Consider the following 22,329-nt stretch of genomic DNA (forward strand, 5'->3'; position numbering starts at 1 on the left):
CCTCCGTGGTGGGTGGGCACGCCTACCGCGATCTTCAAAATTGCATCATGCCACCGCTATCGAGCTTCGCATTGGTTCTAGGGCAAGTTCCATGGCGGTGACACACCGCAGGGGCCCGGTTTGCGCTACCACGATTTTAGTGGCGGAGCATGCAAACCGCCATTTCCACATGTCTCCATGCCTATCACTACTGCACTTGTGTGAATGGGGGTGCTGGTGACACACCGCCGTGGCCAGGTGGTAGCTACCGCGATTTGGGTGCCATACATTGACACGAGGCTCCGCCATTCAGGCGGCGGAGCATGCCAACCGCCATTTCCACATGTCTCCATGCCTATCACTACCGCACTTGTGTGAATGAGGGTGCTGGTGACACACCACCATGGCCAGGCAGTAGCTACCACGATTTGGGTGCCATACATTAACACGAGGCTCTGCTATTCAGGCGGCGGAGCATGCCAACTGCCATTTCCACATGTCTCCATGCCTATCACTCCCGCACTTGTGTGAATGGGGGTGCTGGTGACACACCGCCGTGGCTGGCAGTAGCTACCACGATTTGGGTGCCATACATTGACACAAGCGTTACAACAAACAAATGATGGACGGAATGCTGACAATGCAGACATCCTCCCCCAGTCAAGAGATCTGGGTTAAATCTATCGTTCTTTTGCCCACTACGCCACCCCAGTTCAGACATGGCCATATGCAAATCAGTCTTGACCCTGTGCCTCATGGGAACAGTCCAGCCCGAACTGCCAAGCCATGTCTTCCCTGGACCGGAATCAAGCATCCTAGGACCGGTTTCTGGCTATCAGCCGTCATCAGCCAGGATAGCTTGACTCCAGTGGCGTAGTGAGCACGGGACCCACGTCTGGGCATACCCATCCCACTTAGGGTGAAAAGCGTTACAACAAACAAATGATGGACGGAATGCTGACAATGCAGACATTCTCCCCCAGTCAAGAGATCTGGGTTAAATCCATCGTTCTTTTGCCCACTACGCCACCCCAGTTCAGACATGGCCATATGCAAATAAAGTCTTGACCCTGTGCCTCATGGGAACAGTCCAGCCCGAACTGCCAAGCCATGTCTTTCCTGGACCGGCATCAAGCATCCTAGGACCGGTTTCTGGCTATCAGCCGTCATAAGCCAGGATAGCTTGACTCCAGTGGCGTAGTGAACACGGGACCCACGTCTGGGCATACCCATCCCACTTAGGGCGAAAAGCGTTACAACAAACAAATGATGGACGGAATGCTGACAATGCAGACATTCTCCCCCAGTCAAGAGATCTGGGTTAAATCCATCGTTCTTTTGCCCACTACGCCACCCCAGTTCAGACATGGCCATATGCAAATCAGTCTTGACCCTGTGCCTCATGGGAACAGTCCAGCCCGAACTGCCAAGCCATGTCTTCCCTGGACCGGAATCAAGCATCCTAGGACCGGTTTCTGGCTATCAGCCGTCATCAGCCAGGATAGCTTGACTCCAGTGGCGTAGTGAGCACGGGACCCACGTCTGGGCATACCCATCCCACTTAGGGCGAAAAGCGTTACAACAAACAAATGATGGACGGAATGCTGACAATGCAGAAATTCTCCCCCAGTCAAGAGATCTGGGTTAAATCCATCGTTCTTTTGCCCACTACGCCACCCCAGTTCAGACATGGCCATATGCAAATCAGTCTTGACCATGTGCCTCATGGGAACAGTCCAGCCCGAACTGCCAAGCCATGTCTTCCCTGGACCGGAATCAAGCATCCTAGGACCGGTTTCTGGCTATCAGCCGTCATCAGCCAGGTTAGCTTGACTCCAGTGGCGTAGTGAGCACGGGACCCACGTCTGGTCATACCAATCCCACTTAGGGCGAAAAGAGTTACAACAAATAAATGATGGATGGAATGCTGACAATGCAGACATTCTCCCCCAGTCAAGAGATCTGGGTTAAATCCATCGTTCTTTTGCCCACTACGCCACCCCAGTTCAGACATGGCCATATGCAAATCAGTCTTGACCCTGTGCCTCATGGGCACAGTCCAGCCCGAACTGCCAAGCCATGTCTTCCCTGGACCGAAATCAAGCATCCTAGGACCGGTTTCTGGCTATCAGCCGTCATCAGCCAGGATAGCTTGACTCCAGTGGCTTAGTGAGCACGGGACCCACGTCTGGGCATACCCATCCCACTTAGGGCGAAAAGCGTTACAACAAACAAATGATGGACGGAATGCTGACAATGCAGACATTCTCCCCCAGTCAAGAGATCTGGGTTAAATCCATCGTTCTTTTGCCCACTACGCCACCCCAGTTCAGACATGGCCATATGCAAATCAGTTTTGACCCTGTGCCTCATGGGAACAATCCAGCCCGAACTGCGAAGCCATGTCTTCCCTGGACCGGAATCAAGCATCCTAGGACCGGTTTCTGGCTATCAGCCGTCATCAGCCAGGATAGCTTGACTCCAATGGTGAGATGCGAGGGGGGTGTACATTTCCATTGTGGGGTGGAGCAATGAGTTGACAGTTGTGGTAGATGAGATAATCGAGTAGTCACCACATTTCTGTGGTGACCCAGTCCAACAGACAGATGCCAATTCACAAGGCAGTGTGGGGAAGGACAGTCCAAAAGGTCAATGCAGTGGTGGAGAGGGTTGCCATCATGGCTGGCTCCGTGACTGGCATCTGGCAGGTGCCTGGCCTCCAGATACTCCCAGGGTCTTCTTAGGATGGCCCCTTCGTTGTTTGGCAGAGCCAGTGGGGTCTGAGGACTCACCCCTCTCTGTGGGCTCAGGGGAGGATGGTGAACTGTCATCGTGTGGCCCACCAGAGGGAGGTGGAGGTGTTGTCTGTGGCGCATGCCTGTCCCTCAGTACCGCCACTTGCTGGCCCAAGAGATCCACGATTTGTCCCATGCTGGTGTCGATGGACCTCATCAGCAGGATGAGCTCGTGCAACAGTTCGTCTGACTGGCCCGTTCGTCTCTGGGCCTGTTCGTATGCGCCCAGGACTCTGGTGATGTGTTCCAGGAAGTGGGTCCCAGCCTCCTGGTGTCCCTGGGTGACCCTGCCCCTCCCACCTGCCCTGCTGCCACGGACCTGTTGCCTCACCACTGTGGGCACCTGCATCCTCTCCCTGCCCTCCTCCGTCGGTGGTGTGTGCTGGTCATCCTCTGGGACAGGGAGGGTGTTGCAGGCAGCACTGGTGGTGGTGGTGGTGGCGGTGGCCACACAGACTGTGACAGCAGGGGTCTGTTGTGAAGTTGTTGTTGGCGCAGATGTGGTGGGGGGATGATGGGGTCCTGGAACCTGTTGCTCCCTGGCACACCAGATGGGCCGGCCTCGAGCTCATCATCCATGGAATCCTGGGAGTCAACATCAAAGCGTCCATGTACCGGGGGTGGAGACTGGCTCTGCAGGTTGCTGGTGTTGTCCTCTGCAGTGAGTTCTTGGTCACCTGTGGGTCAGATGGGGAATGGTCATTTTAGTGCACCTGGCAAGCTTTGTGTTAGCTGTGTGTCATTCACTTTTGTACACTGCACAATTGACAGATCATCACATTGTTGACTATGTGCACTACTGTGCTTCCTGACATGATGCAGTGGTACAGGCATTACTTTTCCATGGTGTGAGGTGTCAAGGAATACCATGCGACCCGTGCACAATTAAGGTTTACAGGGACTTGTTGCCAACTAGGGCCTGGCACAACATGAGGACTGATTGTTTATTTGTCTGACCTGGCCGACGTCACATCTGGCCATGGACTGGCTATTGTCATCTCCTGCATACCTTTGTCCTGTCATGTGCATATCTTGATTTGTGCCACCACACATGCTTTCATATTTTTCGAATGGTCCTTGTTGCACTTGCCCCATGGTGATGCACTTGTAACTAGGTGCTGTGCATGATTGTGCCTGGCAATGGGGTATGTATGCCTCTTTGTTCAATGAGAGGGCTGATGTTGTCATATGGCACTATTTAATTTGTGACAAATGGGTAGGTGCACGTACTGGCTACTTACCTGTAAGTTTGTTTGGTGTACTGCAATGGATTCCAACTGCTTCTGGGTGGGGGAGTGCTCCATCCTGCTCAGGTGTGGGACAGAGGGAATGTTGGAAGTAGTAGGGCAGGCCTACCAGCCACACACACCCTCACTGTGAAGATGGCAACCTACCTGTAATTTTGATGAGGGTGGTGTAATGGCTTCCAACTGCTGGGGGGGAGGGATCCATCTTGCTAGGCTGTGGGACAGGGGGCATGGTGGGAGTAGTGATGCAGGACCCCCACCCCCAGACACCCTCCCAGGGAAGATGGCTACCTACCTGTGAGTTTGATGTGGGTTGTGTAATGGCTGACACATGCTTCTGGGTGGGGTGGGGGGAGGGATCCATCTTGCTGATGCTGTGGGCCAGGGGGCCTGGTGGGAGTTGTAGTGCTGTCTGTCTGTACACATGCCCCCATGGTTATGTTGGCAGCTATGTTTGAGGTTAATGGGAGCGGGTGAATATTGGATCTGTGAGCCATGTTTTTGTGAGTGTGTGGTGCAGATGGATGGTATGTGTCCTAGGTGGTGCAGCTTTGCAGTTGTGCAAGACAGCACATAGCAGAGTGGTGGTAGTCATTTGTTTGTACTTACCAGCCTCCACTCCCCCAGCTACTCCTGTGAGACTCTGTGGATGCTCTATGGCAAGCAACTTCTCCTCCCATTGTGTGAATGGTTTTGGTGGAATGGCAGGGCCAACACCAGTCCTCTGAGCCAGCTCACGGTTCTTGCTCCTCCTCTCCTTGACCACCATCTTCAGGTCATGCCACCGCTTCATGATCTCCTTTTGTGATCTTGGGGTGGTCCCTACTGCATTGACCCTTTGGACTATCCTTGCCCACATTTGTGTCCTTGTGGCTAATGGTGTCTGTTTGACCAGGGTACCAAAAAGCTGTGGTTCTACTCTGACTATCTCATCTACCATGACCTTCAACTCACTCTCAGTAAATTTGGGCATTTTCTGTGTGGCCATGGTGTGTGGTGTGCAAAGTGGTTGTAGGTGCAGGAGTGTACGTGGTGGTTGTGTTTGTGCTGTGTATGGTGTGTGTTGTGCAGGGGTTATTTTTGCTGGTGTGGAGGTGGTGGTAGTGCTGTGTGTGGTGTGGCTAGTGATTTTGTATCCTTTGCCTCTCCTGTCAGCTGGGGTATGTGTCCCTTATCTCCTGGAGTATTGCAAGGGATTGTGGTCAGGGAAGGGGCTGGTTTTATACTCATCTAAGTGGGTGTGTCCAATTGGGGTGTTGCTGGCGGGTGTGTTGTCCTGGGATCTGTATTTTTCTTTTTGCCATGTGGTTGTGTCATTGGGGAGTGTTTTGTGTATTTGGGGGGCATGGCTAATTTTCTGTGTTCACTTTTTGGTCTTCTTGTGGGTTTTTGGCTTCGTCCGCCATATTTTTTATGGATCGTCCGCCGCGATGGCTGTGCTTCAGCTCTTTCGCTGGCTCTTCCATTCATCCCATTGTGCGACCGCGGCGGTCGGAGACAGAGGTACGTACCGCAGGACCGTCGGGGATATCCTAATTTGCGGTGCGGTGTCTCCGCTATACTTGCGCCGTGTTGGTATTTTTCCGCCGCGAATCTGACCGCAGCGGTTGGATTTTTACCATCTCTGCCTTCTACGGGCAGTTTTTCTTGGCCTCGTTCCGCCGCGGTCGGATTTTTTGGGCGGTTGATCCTAATTTGGCCACTGGTTTTCCGAGAGTGCCAGTGGGCGGTTGTTTTCCGCTTCCATGGCGGTCAGGGTGCTTTCCCGCCCGCCATCCTAATGGAGCTCTAAGTTTGTTAAAATATCGAATTTTTTAAATGTCTTAAAAGTAATGTAAAATAATGAAATAATTAATATAATTAAGTAAGACATACTTAAAAATACTTAAATAACCTTAAAATTAATAAATAATTAATGTAAATAAAAAAATAAACATGCATTTTTATTTTTTAATACATATATATGTTAACTTAATATTATTAAAAAATATTCAATATTTTTAGCGTTGGATAGCGGGAGGGTAAAAATTACTAATCCAACCCCAGTGAGTGCAACAGTAGGGAAAGCGTTGGATAGCGGGTAGGTAAAAATTACTATTCCCACACCAGTGAGTGCAACAGTAGGGAAAGTGTTGGATAGCGTAGGGGTAACAATTACTATTCCCACTCCAGTGAGTGCAACAGTAGGGAAAGTGTTGGATAGCGTAGGGGTAAAAATTACTATTCCCACTCCAGTGAGTGCAACAGTAGAGAAAGTGTTGGATAGCGTAGGGGTAAAAATTACTATTCCCAATCCAGAGAGTGCAAAAGTAGGGAAAGTGTTGGATAGTGTACGTGTAAAAATTACTATTCCCACTCCAGAGAGTGCAACAGTAGGGAAAGTGTTGGATAGCGGGAGGGTAAAAATTACTATTCCCACTCCAGTGAGCGCAACAGTAGGGGAAGTGTTGGATAGCGTAGGTGTAAAAATTGCTATTCCCCCTCCAGTGAGTGCAACAGCAGGGAAAGTAATGATTTAATAATTAAATATATATACATTAATTACCAATACCAATAAAAATTTCTCAAAAAGTAATTACCAATTACAAATTATTTAATAATTAATTAATTATATATACCAATAAATATTAATTATTACAAATTAATTACCTATCAATAATTAACAACAAATTAATTTCCAATAGCAAAAATTAATATGTAATAAAAAATACCAATTAATAATTAATTAACAGTAAATTAATTATCAATACCCAAAAATAAACTTAAATAATTACTTAATTACAATTAAATTACTTCCCACCCTATTCCCCTATAAACCCACAACCCGCTCCAAATAATTACAATGAATAAAAATTAATTACCAATCAATAATTAACAATAAATTAATTATCAATACCAATAAATAAAATAAATAATTACTTAATTACAATTCAATTACTTCCCAACTTATTCCCCTATAAACCCACAACCCGCTCCAAATAATTAAAATTAATAATTAACAATAAATTAATTATCAATACTAATAAATAAAATTAAATAATTACTTAATTACAATGCAATTACTTCCCACCTTATTCCCCTATAAACCCACAACCCGCTACAGAACTAAAACGCAAAATTAAATGTAAAATATTTAATAATTCCTAAAAATTAATATTTAATTTACTACAATTAAATTACTTCCCACCCTATTCCCCTATAAACCCACAACCCGCTACGTAATTAAATTGCGTAAAAGTTAAATAACATAAAATTCATTACTTTAAAATAATTCAAACATGCATTACAAAAATAATACATACTTTTAACACATCTACTAACACTTAAATCACTATAAAAACATTCGATATTTTTAACAACTGTATTTTGGCTGTTGATATTTCTAACTTCGATATTATAAAAATCGATATTTCTTACCTGAATTTCGATATTCTGCACCACTATATTTTTGCAATTCGATGGTCTGTCCATTCTATTTTAAAAACTCGATATTCTGTCCAATCGATTATTATTGTGACTTGTTACCGTACAGCTGCTCTGTGACTTTCAAAGAGCTTGAGCGGGAAGAGAGAGGTGGGGATGCACATTTCTTTACTGGATAAAATATATCAATTTTGGGCCTATTCCTGACATGCCTAGCCACTCCATATATTAGAAAATAGGGGAATGGTCAAAACATGCAAGGTTTGTTCAGAGACTCCTGTCTGAGGTTCACTGCTTAATGTATAGTTAAGTTTTCCTCTGTTGAGTACGTGCCTGTTTGAATCAAATATAAAGGACACATTAAAAAGTGATTAATGCATCACAACACGTGTTCTATTATCTTTTGTTAAATTCATCATCCACTTGCTTCACATTTTTGTCCATGATTTTTGCTCCTTGTAACCTGATTTCCCTATGGCTATTCTACAGGATGTCCTTGCCTGACTCTTTCCTGTTCCCTGATGTCAGGAAGAGTTATAAGATGATCATGAACGTTTTTTTGCCCTTTGTGGCTTTTTCCAACAACTGGGATCCAGTTAAGTGGTTACTTGACACATTGTACATGTACTATTAAATGCAGTGTGGCCCTAGTGTTATTAGGAGGGCAATTAAGAAGGAAACTTGACGGATCTTTACAGCATTCACTCTTTGCCATTAGTAACATTGTATCTAAGCTGATAGTGACTTCCATGTGGTGTGTGTTAAAAATCTTATTTATGATGATAAATAGGGGTTCCTACTGAACGGTCATCTGTACAATAATACTGCCTCCTCTTGCCCTGCGTTGATAACTCAGCTATTTCTTACCATTCAATTAAGGTAACCATGATCGACAAAGAGAAGGCATTTAATTGGCCTGAATGAAACTACCCATCAGGGTTCCTGCTTCGATTAGGGTTTTTGGTATTGAGGTCTGATATCATTGATCTGTTTAGTTCTAATCCAAAATCAAGTGTCAATATATTATAGAGCTAAGGGACTGATTAAAAAAATGTGCATACAATGTGGTTTCCATCTGTCACTGCTTCCTGCAATGACCTTAACATAACCATTAGCAGCTAGTTTGCAACTCAACACTGTGATATCAGTTCGTAAATCGGGGAACCTTCCACAAAAGTACAAATATAGGCTGATAATCATCTCATATCTTCATCTCACTCTCTTTTGATTCAAACCCTTAATGAATTTGCTGTTTTTTTGCATTACAAGATAAAGAGTGCAGACACTATGGGCATGATTTTCTAACATTTTGCATCATGCTTGCACCACTTTTCTGGTGCATCCATGATGCAAAATGCTAGTAGATAGTAACAAAGCCATGGTGGTTCTTTACAATAAATGTAACACAGCACAGCAGCTTGCGCTGCATTGAATTACATTTGTTTCTGAGGGGCAAATCATTGGTGGATCATAGGCGTTCTCATGCTTTCATCCATGGATATCATGCAATCCATGATTTACAGGGGTTTGTAAAAAATATTTTTCCTGCTCGTTATTTCCTCTTTTTATGTGTGCTGCAATCAGCAGCATGCAAAGAAAGAGGTAAATGCAGCGAGATTGTTTTTGTGCAAAAAATAAAGGCTCCTTGTAACGCAGACACCCTTGCACCGTGGTGCGAGCGTGCCTGCATTGGTGCTAGGCTGTCTAAAGTGCACCAGCACTAGGAAAGAACAGAAGTGTGTGTGAGAAGGTGGCCTAATATATGCTGTCCACTAGTTCTAGTGGGCACCTTGTATCAGTCCAAACAACCCCTTATGGTGAATGGTTAAAGACAACCTTATGTGAAAGCTATCCTAGTGGTAGCTAGGGAGAGCAGCCTTCAGGCTAAGTCTAGAAGGAGTGTAAAGCAGCTTGTTTTACCAGTCTATAATCTCCTGAATAATTAAATGAAAGGACAACCACACCAGGTATATATTTAAAATATATGTATTTAGGTTAACACACACCCCTCTAGTTTCTTTATGAGACTGGAGTTCGAAGTACTTAAGTTACAAGTGATCAAGCATCAGTAAAAGCACACATACACGTTTGGGCCCTAGGGGCGCACCAAACCATATACCAAAAAAGTGGTATAAGAACCACGACTGCAACAGGCACTAGACCTATTGCCTCTAGAATCGCTGGGACACCAAGGGACCACCCAAGGTAGTGACACAGGGGACCCACGAGAGCTGTATGCAGTGTGAATACACAACCGGGTTCCTATTATCTTTTATGAGCAATGTCGTGGTTGGAAATTTAAAGATTAGGGACACTTCTAATCGAGTCTGGACCAAACCCTTTTGGACTTAAGAAGCACCCACGAGAGCACCGAAATACTCGAGATACCTCACACAGGGAAGCCGGGTGCATAGGTGTCTTAGTGTCGGGTCATGTCGTCGATTTCAATGGAAGCCGGCAAAGAACTGCTGCTGCCGGAAAGAGGAGAAGTGTCCGAAGAGATCCAAGCCTGGATCTAGGATGTAAGGAACCTGAAAGCAGATGGGACAGAGTCTGAGTAACTAGCTAGTGACCGAGGGCAGGCTGGACCAATGCTCACAGATGTCGGGTGCTTCAGGAGAGTTGATAGGTGTCTTGACTCTTCAGCCACGAGGTCCAGGAGGTGTCGACGAAGTGCACGAGCCGCATTCGAGCTGTCCCACAAAGTCTGTCGAGTGCTGCGGTGTCGGCGACCAGAAAGGACCCAACAAGCCTTGGCAACGGAAAGTCACTGGAATTCAGGGAAAGGACTGCGGTGCAGACCAGCAAGGTCTGAGGGACTCACCCAGTGAGGGAAAGTCAGGGCACGTCTGGAGCAACCAGGTAAGCCCAATCAGAAAAGGAGTCGCCTTCGTGGGGACCTGCTAGGCAACAGGCTAGTGATCGCGAAGGAGCCTCATGTGGTCGCACTTGGAGCTGGCCCACGGGTCACTCGTGGAGTGGAGGCCAACAATCTTCGGTGCCGGAGGTGCTCAAGGCAGGGGCTACTTGGAGCCCAAAGCACAATTTCGAGGAGGACCAGGAAGATAGTGTTGCTGCAAAAGTTTACGGTGCCCAGGGGTCACGGTTCCATGTCACACAGGCCTCAGCTTTGCTGTGGACTCAGGGTAGCCTCGGGGAAGTCTGGAAATCCACCTCTGGGGATGCAGAGACTTCAGCGTCCGGCGGGAGCTTCAGAATTGCAGAATGGTCAGTTGCTTCTTTGGTGCCTGCCAAGCAGGGGAGTCACTCCTTGACACCAAGGGAGATTCTTTCAGTCTTCTAGTCAGGATAGAACGTCGAAGGTCCAGGATGTACGTTGCAGAGTTTCGTCCAGGGTAATCTAAAGTACAAGGGACTGGATTCCTATACTTATACTAAGTTTAGGGAATGGACTAACTCTAAGGCCCCATCTATGGGTGGGCCAGGAAAGAGGGGTGGTTACACCCATTTCCTTTGTCCAGTGTCACACCAGAGCAGGGGCAGGAAGCCCCTGCAACCGGTTTGAACTGGGCTATGCACAGGGACCCCAAACATGCCCCCAAACGTGCCCCCAGTGCAGGACTTCAAAGCACCAGAGAGTGCTCCCGTCCATCCCCAATACACATCAGCCTGTCTGGGGAGGTGGGGACACCTCCCCTCGACAGGAAACCTATTGTCCAGGCCTCCCCTGCCGGAGTTTTGGTCAGCAGCAGGAGGCCAGACCCGTGTCTGTGGCAGAGCCATCCATTTTGTGATGCCAGGGCTCAGGAAAGTCCTACCGGTTTTAGCCAGTGTGAACATGTCTCTCCCTCTAAAAGGGACTGGCAGGGGGGTAGCATTCCAAAGCGTTTGACACCAAACACGACATGTTTTGATGCAGCCATCCCAAAGTTAGCATTTACCGCGAGGTTATAATGCACTTAAGAGTATATGGTGTGGCCGTATCACAGAACAGCCATAAGGAAGCATTTCTGAAAGCTGCAGAGGGGCTCAGCTCATGCTTGGGCACCCTCTCACATAAAACCAAGCACTCTGCCTTCAGGATTGTCAAGGCCTGCCATAGGAGTGGCTTATAGGTTTATATGTGTCTGTATAAGGTAGTGATATAGGTAGCCTATACCACAGTAAGGGGTGCAAGCACACCCTTACTCAGGCTGCAGTAGCAGACCAGTGGTGCCATTTTGGAGGGCTTCCCAGGGGTGGCTTTATACATGATTCAGCCCTTGGTAGGCCTCTGAGGTACCTATGTCCTAGGTACATAGTAGACCATATACTAGGGGCTTATAAGGCACTCCAGAATCCAATTAGATATGTACCTAATGTACATGGAAACCATTTTAGAGAGGAAGAAGCTAGGCTGTGGTCCTGATTAGCAGGACCACAGCCAGACTAAGGTAGAAATACAGTGAAACCCCAGCAAAAAGTGGGGGTACCCATGTGAAGCATGCAGTGCAGCAAGTTGCCTTGCAACACTGCGTTGCATGAACATTTAGTAAATCTAGCTGTGGCAAGGACTAACAGAATGTTTGAGATATGTTTCAAATCAAGCCAAATATTTGAGGACTGTCATTTCTGAAAGTATTGAGCATATAGTCCGTTTTAACTTTCTATCTAAGTATGCCAAGATAAAATACAACTGAGATAGAAAAGAACCAACAAATCACGGACATTATTTCTACATGGACAAACCCTCCTGCAAATCCAGCCTAACTGGAGGTGGGAGAAAATTAGCCTTCACTATCTATTGTGGTAGTTCTCTTGACTATGCCGATCATGAGCATACAAAGCTGTTTTTGTGAGTTGAAAGAGAGCTTAAAGTTCTGGAACAGGTCTGTGGCTTTGAACCTTCTTTAAAACTCAAATTACACTTTTATTTTTAGCCGGCCACATGTGACATGTGCTAGAACTAATATAGTGCTTGGTAGAAGTAAATGAAGGTATTACAATACATCGCAGTAATGTGGAGCATGTTTTATTGTTCATGTTACTCTTAAACATTCTTGCTTCCTTAATGTTTATTTTCATAGTGGCAACAACTCCTATAATGTGCACTAGACAATGTTCCTGACTGACAAAGATAACTTACTATTTTGCATGAGGATACACCTTTAACTAAGTTTACTGCTTTCTGGTGTTCAGAAGCTGCACTTTTGTAGTAACTTAGGGGCATATCAACAACAACCGGTGATAATTATTTCTAAGCGCACTTAGCGCTAGGATAATTATCGCCGGCTAGCGTGAATTTTTATCGCTGAGATAGCGTGCTATTAGCAACGCTTATCTCAATAGCGATAAAAATCCTCACGCTAACAGGCTAACTTGAGATTATCGCTGGAAACCCAGCGATAATCTCACGTTACCTTGTTGATAGGGACAGGCAAACTTAGCCATGATATCCTTCTTCCATAGGATATCATGGCTAAGTCTGAAAAATACCAGACGTAAAAAAGCAGCGTTAACCGCGGTTAGCGCTGCTTTTTTTGTCTCTAACAGGGTTAGCGACATTCTTGATAATAGGAGAAATGTCGCTTAGCGACATTTCTCCTATTATTTTACTCTGGAACGCCTCATTGGAGATGCAAGGTGAAGCGTAGAGTAAAAGGGTGCTAACATGCAATTTTGCATGTTAGCACCCTGTTGTTGATAGGGCGCTAGTTTTATCTCTCCTTTTTTGGCTTTTAAAGCCAAAAAAGCAGAGATAAAGCCCTTGTTGATATGCCCCCATGGGCCTTATTAAGGGTTTGGCAGGCTCCTGCACCTCCAAATCCATGTGGGAACCGCCGCCAGATCAGGAGATTTCCCCTTTCTTCCAGGCAGTTCTTTGGTGTTTCCACGGCGGTACTCATGAAATAGGCATCGCAATGGGAACATCAACGAAAGCACCTGCACGGCATGGACTGCCCCAGTCCATGCTGTACAGGTACTGGTGTGCATGTACACAAGGAGGCTCATGTCTTGTCCCCATGTGTGCATCCACATGGCCTGAGGCACTAGGGGATGCTGTAGGGCCCCCTTTGTTTCCTCACTGCCACACTTTTAATGGCAGTCGCACCACCATGAAAAGTGTGCTGGTGAGGAAACTCGTAATATGCTTGACAGGGCAGCAACAGCCCGGTGAAGCATATTGAGGCCTCAGGGCTGCTGCACAACCACCAGGGAATGGCGGTTCCCTGGTGGTTGCGGCAGATGCAGTGGTCCCAGGGTGGCTTGACTGCCTTAGTCTTAATAGGGCAGCTGGGTGTCGTGAGTCTGGTGGTCTGTGGACTGCCAGACTCATAATAAGGCCCTTACACTTTTGTAGTAAATTCCACTTTTGTTGTCAGACCAGAACTCAAATGGGCAATCACTGCTACTGAAACACCCTCCATAGAAAATAATGGAGGCAGGGACTTAAACTAAAACCCTGTAGGACTCAATGTTAAAGTAAATTTCAATATTTAAAATAGTAAAAAATGTAAATACATTTAATGTAAAAAAAATATAAAAATATGACAGAAATTTTTTTTTCTTATGAAATATTTTAATATTTTAGAATTAAAGAAGACATTGGCTATGGTACAGGATAGTTTCAATAAGAATCTCAGACATACTAAAATAAAAAAATAACCACTTTCAAAATGTGCATGTATGGTATTGGGCAGTGAAAAAGTTGAGAAAATCAAAACAGAGACTACTTTAGATATTTGGGTGCCGATCACGATCCTGCAAAAACCGGGTACGAACCGTCGGACGGAGCATATTCTCCGTCCGACGCGTACCCGGTCGTCAAAATATACAAACATGGAATTACGATTCGCTCGGAAACTCAATTTCCGTACGAATCGTACAAAACCCCGACCGACGAAAATAAACATACAAATTCGATCCGGGAAAGCGCCGACGTGACGTCGGGACGCACGCAGCCTGCCATTCACGAACCAGGAATTACGATTCGCACCGACGTCATCCCGCACGGTGAATATTTTCCGGCTGCCAAAAACTGCCGGGAAATCAGGACGACGTGAACAAGGAGTACCTGTACGCGACGGACAGACATGGACCCGAACCTACGTGTCATCCCGGCCCTCATAGCAGTCGACCTCCTCTACAGGTTCCGACGCAGACGCCGCAGAAGGTCAGAACAACTAAGGGAGGGGGGGAAAGGGGGGGGGCAGGCCACAAAACCATCACCAATGTCACACAGCACACATGCCCTGGACATACCTGACCCCCATGCCCTGGTCACTATGAGGGGGTGGGGGCGTGTCCAGCAAAGCCAGCGTCCGCCACAAAGGAAGTGCCTGACGACGCGAACCGGCAACACAACTATACAGGTATGTCCCGTACCCACGCCTTAAGAGCGTGGGTACGAGTCGTACCACGCCCACACCTACGTCACCCCAACAATGACGGGACGGCTGTACCCACGTGGCAAAGGCCTGGGTACGGCCCGCACAAGCATCACATAGCGTGGGGACAGATATGTACGGACCGTACCCCCACCCCCGTATGCATGGAGCGTACCCCCAACCCCAACAGTGTAAGTACAACCCGTACCCCCACCCGCGTATGTATGGAGCGTACCCCCCACCCCAACAGTGTAAGTACGACCCGTACCCTCACCCACGTATGCATGGAGCGTACCCCCCACCCCAACAGTGTAAGTACGACCCGTACCCCCACCCGCGTACGTATGGAGCGTACCCCCCACCCCAACAGTGTAAGTACTAAGGGTGGGCGTAGTTCGCGAAGTAGCACTTCGCGAAGCTACGCAAAGTGAAGTTCGCACTACGCGAGCTACGCGTAGCACTTCGCGAACTGCAAAGTAACATGTTCGCACTGTGCAAGATGTTGTTTTCAATGATTGCACAGTGCGGACAAGCAACCGGCACTGTGCAATCATTGAAAATGGCATCTTGCACAGTGCGAGCTGTAGTTTTCTGCTGCTCGAGTAGATTTTTACTCGAGCTGCAGCTTTCTCAACGCGAACTGGTAGTTTCTCATCGCGAGCGGTCGCGAGCATACGCGACCCCTCGCAATGAGAAACCTGACCTTCTCGCGTTGGGAATCTCGCCGGGTGGTTTATTTTCCATGCTCGCGATCGCGAACAAGGAAAAAGTCTTGCCAGGATGTCATTTTGCTTGCTCGCGGTCGCCAACTTGACGTTGAGGACCGCGAGCAAGCAAAAAATGACTGCAGCACTACGCAACACTACGCTACGCGTGTTCGCACTGTGCTACGTGCAGTTCGCGTAGTGCGAAGTAGCGCGAACTTCGCAAACTACGCGAGCGTAGCGTAGTGCTTCGCCCAGGCCTAGTAAGTACGACCCGTACCCTCACCCACGTATGCATGGAGCGTACCCCCCACCCCAACAGTGTAAGTACGACCCGTACCCTCACCCCCGTACGTATGGAGCGTACCCCCACCCCAACCGTGTATGTACGGACCGTACCCCCACCCCAACAGTGTAAGTACGACCCGTACCCTCACCCGCGTACGTATACGTCCTACCCCAACAGTGTAAGTACGACCCGTACCCTCACCCGCATACGTATACGTCCCACCCCAACAGTGTAAGTACGACCCGTACCCTCACCCGCGTACGTATACGTCCCACCCCAACAGTGTAAGTACGACCCGTACCCTCACCCGCGTACGTATACGTCCCACCCCAACAGTGTAAGTACGACCCGTACCCTCACCCGCGTATACATGGAGCGTACCCCAACAGTGTAAGTACGACCCGTACCCCCACCTCGTATGCATGGAGCGTACCCCAACCCCAACAGTGTATGTACGTACCATACCACCACCCCAACAGTGTAAGTACGACCCGTACCCCACCCGCGTACGTATGGAGCGTACTCCCACCCCAACAGTGTAAGTACGACCCGTACCCCACCCGCGTACATATGGAGCCTACTCCCACCCCAACAGTGTAAGTATGAACCGTACCCCCATGGAGCGAACCCACACACGTGTATGTTCTAAGCGTACATATTGTTAAATAGGAGGGGTGTGTGCCTATCACTCCCAGCAGTGCCCAGATGCAGGAGGGGTGGGTGCCTATCACTCCCAGCAGTGCCCAGACACAGGAGGGGTGGGTGCAGAGTCCCCCCAGCAGTGCCCAGACACAGGAGGGGTGGGTGCAGAGTCCGCCCAGCAGTGCCCAGACACAGGACGGGTGGGTGCCTATCACTCCCAGCAGTGCCCAGACACAGGAGGGGTGGGTGCAGAGTCCCCCCAGCAGTGCCCAGACGCAGGAGGGGTGGGTGCCTGTCACTCCCAGCAGTGCCCAGACACAGGAGGGGTGGGTGCAGAGTCCTCCCAGCAGTGCCCAGACACAGGAGGGGTGGGTGCCTATCACTCCCAGCAGTGCCCAGACGCAGGAGGGGTGGGTGCCTATCACTCCCAGCACTGCCCAGACACAGGAGGGGTGTGTGCAGAGTCCTCCCAGCAGTGCCCAGACACAGGAGGGGTGTGTGCAGAGTCCTCCCAGCAGTGCCCAGACATAGGAGAGGTGTGTGCAGAGTCCTCCCAGCAGTGCCCAGACACTGGAGGGGTGTGTGCAAAGTCCTCCCAGCAGTGCCCAGACACAGGAGAGGTGGGTGCAGAGTCCTCCCAGCAGTGCCCAGTCACAAGAGGGGTGTGTGCAGACTCCTCCCAACAGTGCCCAGACACAGGAGGGGTGGGTGCAGAGTCCTCCCAGCAGTGCCCAGACGCAGGAGGGGTGGGTGCAGAGTCCTCCCAGCGGTGCCCAGAGTCAGGAGGGGTGGGTGCAGAGTCCTCCCAGCAGTGCCCAGACGCAGGAGGGATGGGTGCAGAGTCCCCCCAGCAGTGCCCAGACACAGGAGGCGTGTGTGCAGAGTCCTCCCAGCAGTGCCTAGAGACAGGAGGGGTGTGTGCAGAGTCCTCCCAGCAGTGCCCAGAGACAGGAGGGGTGGGTGCAGAGTCCTCCCAGCAGTGCCCAGAGTCAGGAGGGGTGGGTGCAGAGTCCTCCCAGCAGTGCCCAGACACAGGAGGGGTGGGTGCCTATCACTCCCAGCAGTGCCCAGAGACATGGGGGTGGGTGCCTATCTCTCCCAGCAATGCCCAGAGACAGGAGGGGTGGGTGCAGAGTCCTCCCAGCAGTGCCCAGAGTCAGGAGGGGTGGGTGCAGAGTCCTCCCAGCAGTGCCCAGAGTCAGGAGGGGTGGGTGCAGAGTCCTCCCAGCAGTGCCCAGAGACAGGAGGGGTGGGTGCAGAGTCCTCCAAGCAGTGCCCAGAGTCAGGAGGGGTGGGTGCAGAGTCCCCCCAGCAGTGCCCAGACGCAGGAGGGGTGGGTGCCTATCACTCCCAGCAGTACCCAGACACAGGAGGGGTGGGTGCAGAGTCCTCCCAGCAGTGCCCAGACACAGGAGGGGTGGGTGCCTATCACTCCCAGCAGTGCCCAGACGCAGGAGGGGTGTGTGCAGAGACCTCCCAGCAGTGCCCAGAGACAGGAGGGGTGTGTGCAGAGTCCTCCCAGCAGTGCCCAGAGACAGGAGGGGTGGGTGCAGAGTCCTCCCAGCAGTGCCCAGACACAGGAGGGGTGGGTGCCTATCACTCCCAGCAGTGCCCAGAGACATGGGGGTGGGTGCCTATCACTCCCAGCAGTGCCCAGAGACATGGGGGTGGGTGCCTATCACTCCCAGCAGTGCCCAGACACAGGAGGGGTGGGTGCAGAGTCCTCCCAGCAGTGCCCAGAGTCAGGAGAGGTGGGTGCAGAGTCCTCCCAGCAGTGCCCAGACGCAGGAGGGGTGGGTGCAGAGTCCTCCCAGCAGTGCCCAGATACAGGAGGGGTGTGTGCAGAGTCCTCCCAGCAGTGCCCAGAGACAGGAGGGGTGGGTGCAGAGTCCTCCCAGCAGTTCCCAGAGTCAGGAGGGGTGGGTGCAGAGTCCTCCCAGCAGTGCCCAGACACAGGAGGGGTGGGTGCAGAGTCCTCCCAGCAGTGCCCAGAGTCAGGAGGGGTGGGTGCAGAGTCCTCCCAGCAGTGCCCAGACGCAGGAGGGGTGGGTGCAGAGTCCTCCCAGCAGTGCCCAGACACAGGAGGGGTGGGTGCAGAGTCCTCCCAGCAGTGCCCAGAGACAGGAGGGGTGGGTGCAGAGTCCTCCCAGCAGTGCCCAGAGACAGGAGGGGTGGGTGCAGAGTCCTCCCAGCAGTGCCCAGAGACAGGAGGGGTGGCTGCAGAGTCCTCCCAGCAGTGCCCAGACACAGGAGGGGTGGGTGCAGAGTCCTCCCAGCAGTGCCCAGACACAGGAGGGGTGGGTGCAGAGTCCTCCCAGCAGTGCCCAGAGTCAGGAGGGGTGGGTGCAGAGTCCTCCCAGCAGTGCCCAGACACAGGAGGGGTGTGTGCAGAGTCCTCCCAGCAGTGCCCAGAGACAGGAGGGGTGTGTGCAGAGTCCTCCCAGCAGTGCCCAGACACAGGAGGGGTGGGTGTAGAGTCCCCCCAGCAGTGCCCAGACACAGGAGGGGTGGGTGCCTCTCACTCCCAGCAGTGCCCAGACACAGGAGGGGTGGGTGCAGAGTCCTTCCAGCAGTGCCCAGACAGAGGAGGGGTGTGTGCAGAGTCCTCCCAGCAGTGCCCAGTCACAAGAGGGGTGTGTGCCTAACACACAAAGCAGTGCCCATGGAACGCAAAGGGTGGAGTAGCCACAGATACCATGCCCACAAATTTCAGTCAGGTGCACAAAGACCCTGCAGTACATGTACCACATATGTGCGAGGCTGGGAATATACGCATGCATAGCGCAGAAAAGAAAACATGTCCACATGAAGTCATGTCAATAGTCCACATACACAAGTACAATGACTACCAAGGATGCCACGAATGATGCAGGTGGAGACATCGCTCAGCATGCATGTGCAAAGTTGAAGGAGTCCGTCACACACCCAGCTAATGTACACACAGCTCAGCGCTAAATATTGGGAACACCCCGCAGGGAAGATGTCAGGGTACACAGAGGAAGGAATACACCTTTGGACAATTTCACCATGCAGCAACTGCTTACATGAACACAGAAACCTAGCTAACACCGTGTGATGGCACACAGATCCCAGGGTCCCCCCTATGACCAGCACACTACTACATTTCCCACACACCCAACAAATGAACACCACCCAAAACCATGTAGCAGCCCCACCAACAGCAATACCAGCAAAGCAGTAGTGTTCCAAAGGGAAAAAAATAAATTGCTTTATTCAGCATGAACCAAAAAATCTTGTTTGTAGGAAGTTCAATATTTACAAAGCCCATAGGGCAGTCCAGAAGTCACAGCTGGATGGGGGACACAGTGGGATGCGTGTCCCCTAGCTTGCCTGCACAGTTACATTCCGTCGTCTTCCACAGGGGTGAGGGCATCATGTGGGGGGGAAGAACCAGGCACCGCAGGGACAGGAGGGTAAAGGGTAGGCGTCGTGGGTGCAGGGATGGAGGACTCCACCACAGGGGGTGGGGCAGGGCCAAAGGCGGAGGCCAGGATCTCGCTGCACACCTTAGCAAGGTCCTCCAGGGAATCCCCTGCACCCGAAGAAAGCACAGGCCCCAAGGAGGGGGGGGGGGTCAGAGGGATGGGTCGCAGCGCCACTGCGGGAGGGTGTAGACAGGGGGGGAATCAACCACCCTGACCGGGGACTTCCTTGACCGCTTGCGTGGTGGTGTCACTGTGGGGCTCAGGGACAGAGCGGCCATGAAGGAGTCTTTGGGGGAGATGTGGCCAGGAGAGCTGAGGGGAGGGGATTTGGAGGGAGTGGATTTGGTGGAATGCAGACTCCCACTCTGGTTGCATGTCACACGTTTGCCCCCCGACCCAGTGGGTGTGCCTACTTCACCCTGTGTGTGCGTGTCAGGAGGTGTGCGGTGGACCTTCCCTGCTGGTGTGGTGCTTGTGTGTGTTGTTGTGGGTGCATGCTGACGTCTGGGTGTACGTGGGACAGGCATGGGAGTGGGAAGTGTGGATGGGGCAGGGGTAGGGGGTGGGACGTACCGCTGCAGGAGACCCACTGCTGCAGTCAGTGACGAGTCTATCGACCTCAGCAAGCTGCGTTGGTCAGCCTGCGATGAATGAATGCCCTCCAAGTATGCCTCCATGTTGTTGAGGACCTGGCTGTGGCCATGGAGGACATTAAGGATCGCAGCCTGACCAATCTGCAACTGCCGCTGGATGTCCACAGACTCGGCATTGGCGGCAGCAGTGGAGACAGGGGCAGGGGGTGCGGTGCCTGGCAGGAAGGAGACATGTGGTGACCGGGCACGTTGGGAAGGGACACGAGCAAGTGGGAGGCGGCTGATGGCAATGGAGGGGGCGGGGCGAGATGTAGTGCCGCTGTCAGGTGCTGGTGCAGCCTCCGCCCACTCAGAGAGATCATCCTCGGACCCGTCAGCTTCATACTCTGTTGTGCCAGTTGACAGGTCCCCGGCTTCACTCTCCTCCGCCTCAGTCCCACTTGATGTGCCAGCCCCGATGGCACTGGTGCTCGGTCCCTCTGCTCCGTCTGTGCCAATGTCTCCCTCCGTGTCCCCCGACGATGCTGTGGGCAGGGTGAAGAGACAGAAATTAATCATACACCTGTATACATATGTCACACGAGTCCAATCTACATAGGTCACAGTGCATAGCCTGAAACAAAAGAAGAGTTACATCTACAAAACAAGGTACATATGTAGGGCATGCAAGAGTGCAAGACACAGTTGTTTGACCCACCATGCCACTGAAAACCTATGGAGAGCATGACACAATAGCAAATGAGATGGAATGGAATTTTGACTGAGGAGCAAGGCCCTGGGGACAATCCAGCACTGCATCTGCACCACACAGCGTGGCAGGAAATAGGGATGAGCAGGGACCATATCCAGGAACAAGAGGCACATGCAGCATAGGTTATACTGAAAACATGCCCACCATGACTGGCTCACTGCACCTTGCGTGCATGTCCAGACAAACATCACACACTGGCCAGTCCTAGCAAGGAGATATCAGGTTGTGACAAGAAGGCCATGCCCGCACCCCCCACCCCCTACATGAGACAATTATTTGGAGACACAGAAAGCACTTACATCCCTTAGTCTGTGTGAAATACACATGGGATGCAACAATTCAAGATTGCACACAAAATACCCAAGGTGCGCCTGTCCAAATAATCATGTACAAATGGGCATCATCAGATGATTGTAACAAGACACACAGGCAATGTCCACCGTGAGTATGAACAAGGAAAATCAGGTCAGGCTGTACAGTGGACACTTGTACTACATTTCACGTCAATATACATTTGGTCAGGGGACAATGGCACAGAGCACAACCTATGCTGTAGACACAGAGATTGTCGACATATTCGGATTACACACATGATACCTAGGAAAATATGCCCCTGGGGACAGTAGTGGCCACACAACTCCATGCTCCTGAATGGGAATGACTGCAACACACGCTACCATCCCCGCACTATGCATACCGCACACTCATGCACATCATGTCACAGGCCACCACATAGGACATGCGTGCTGTAAGGCCTTACACTTGAGAGACTAACTCCCATGTCTGGACTCAGCATTAGTGCCAACTGACATGGAACCCACAAGACCAGAACTGGACAGGGCACAGGCAAGGTCCCAAACCTGTTACACACCACCCCCACACATGATGCTGCAGGCATTGTACACTTGGAGAAGGTGCCAGGCTACATAACCTTGTGACGGAGTGACTTCACACAGACCAGGGAACACATTGCAAGGAGGGGAAGGGAGGCAGGAGAGCACTGCAATACTGTGGGTAACAGGATCTGCACAGCACCATTAAACCCTGGCAGTGTATCCATGGAACAGTGCACTTACAAATGCTGGTGAAACACAACAAACACACATGTACCTACCCCCTTCCTGCTGCTGCA

This window comes from Triturus cristatus, chromosome 10 (assembly GCF_964204655.1).
Source record: "Triturus cristatus chromosome 10, aTriCri1.1, whole genome shotgun sequence".
In the NCBI taxonomy this organism is placed as follows: domain Eukaryota; kingdom Metazoa; phylum Chordata; class Amphibia; order Caudata; family Salamandridae; genus Triturus; species Triturus cristatus.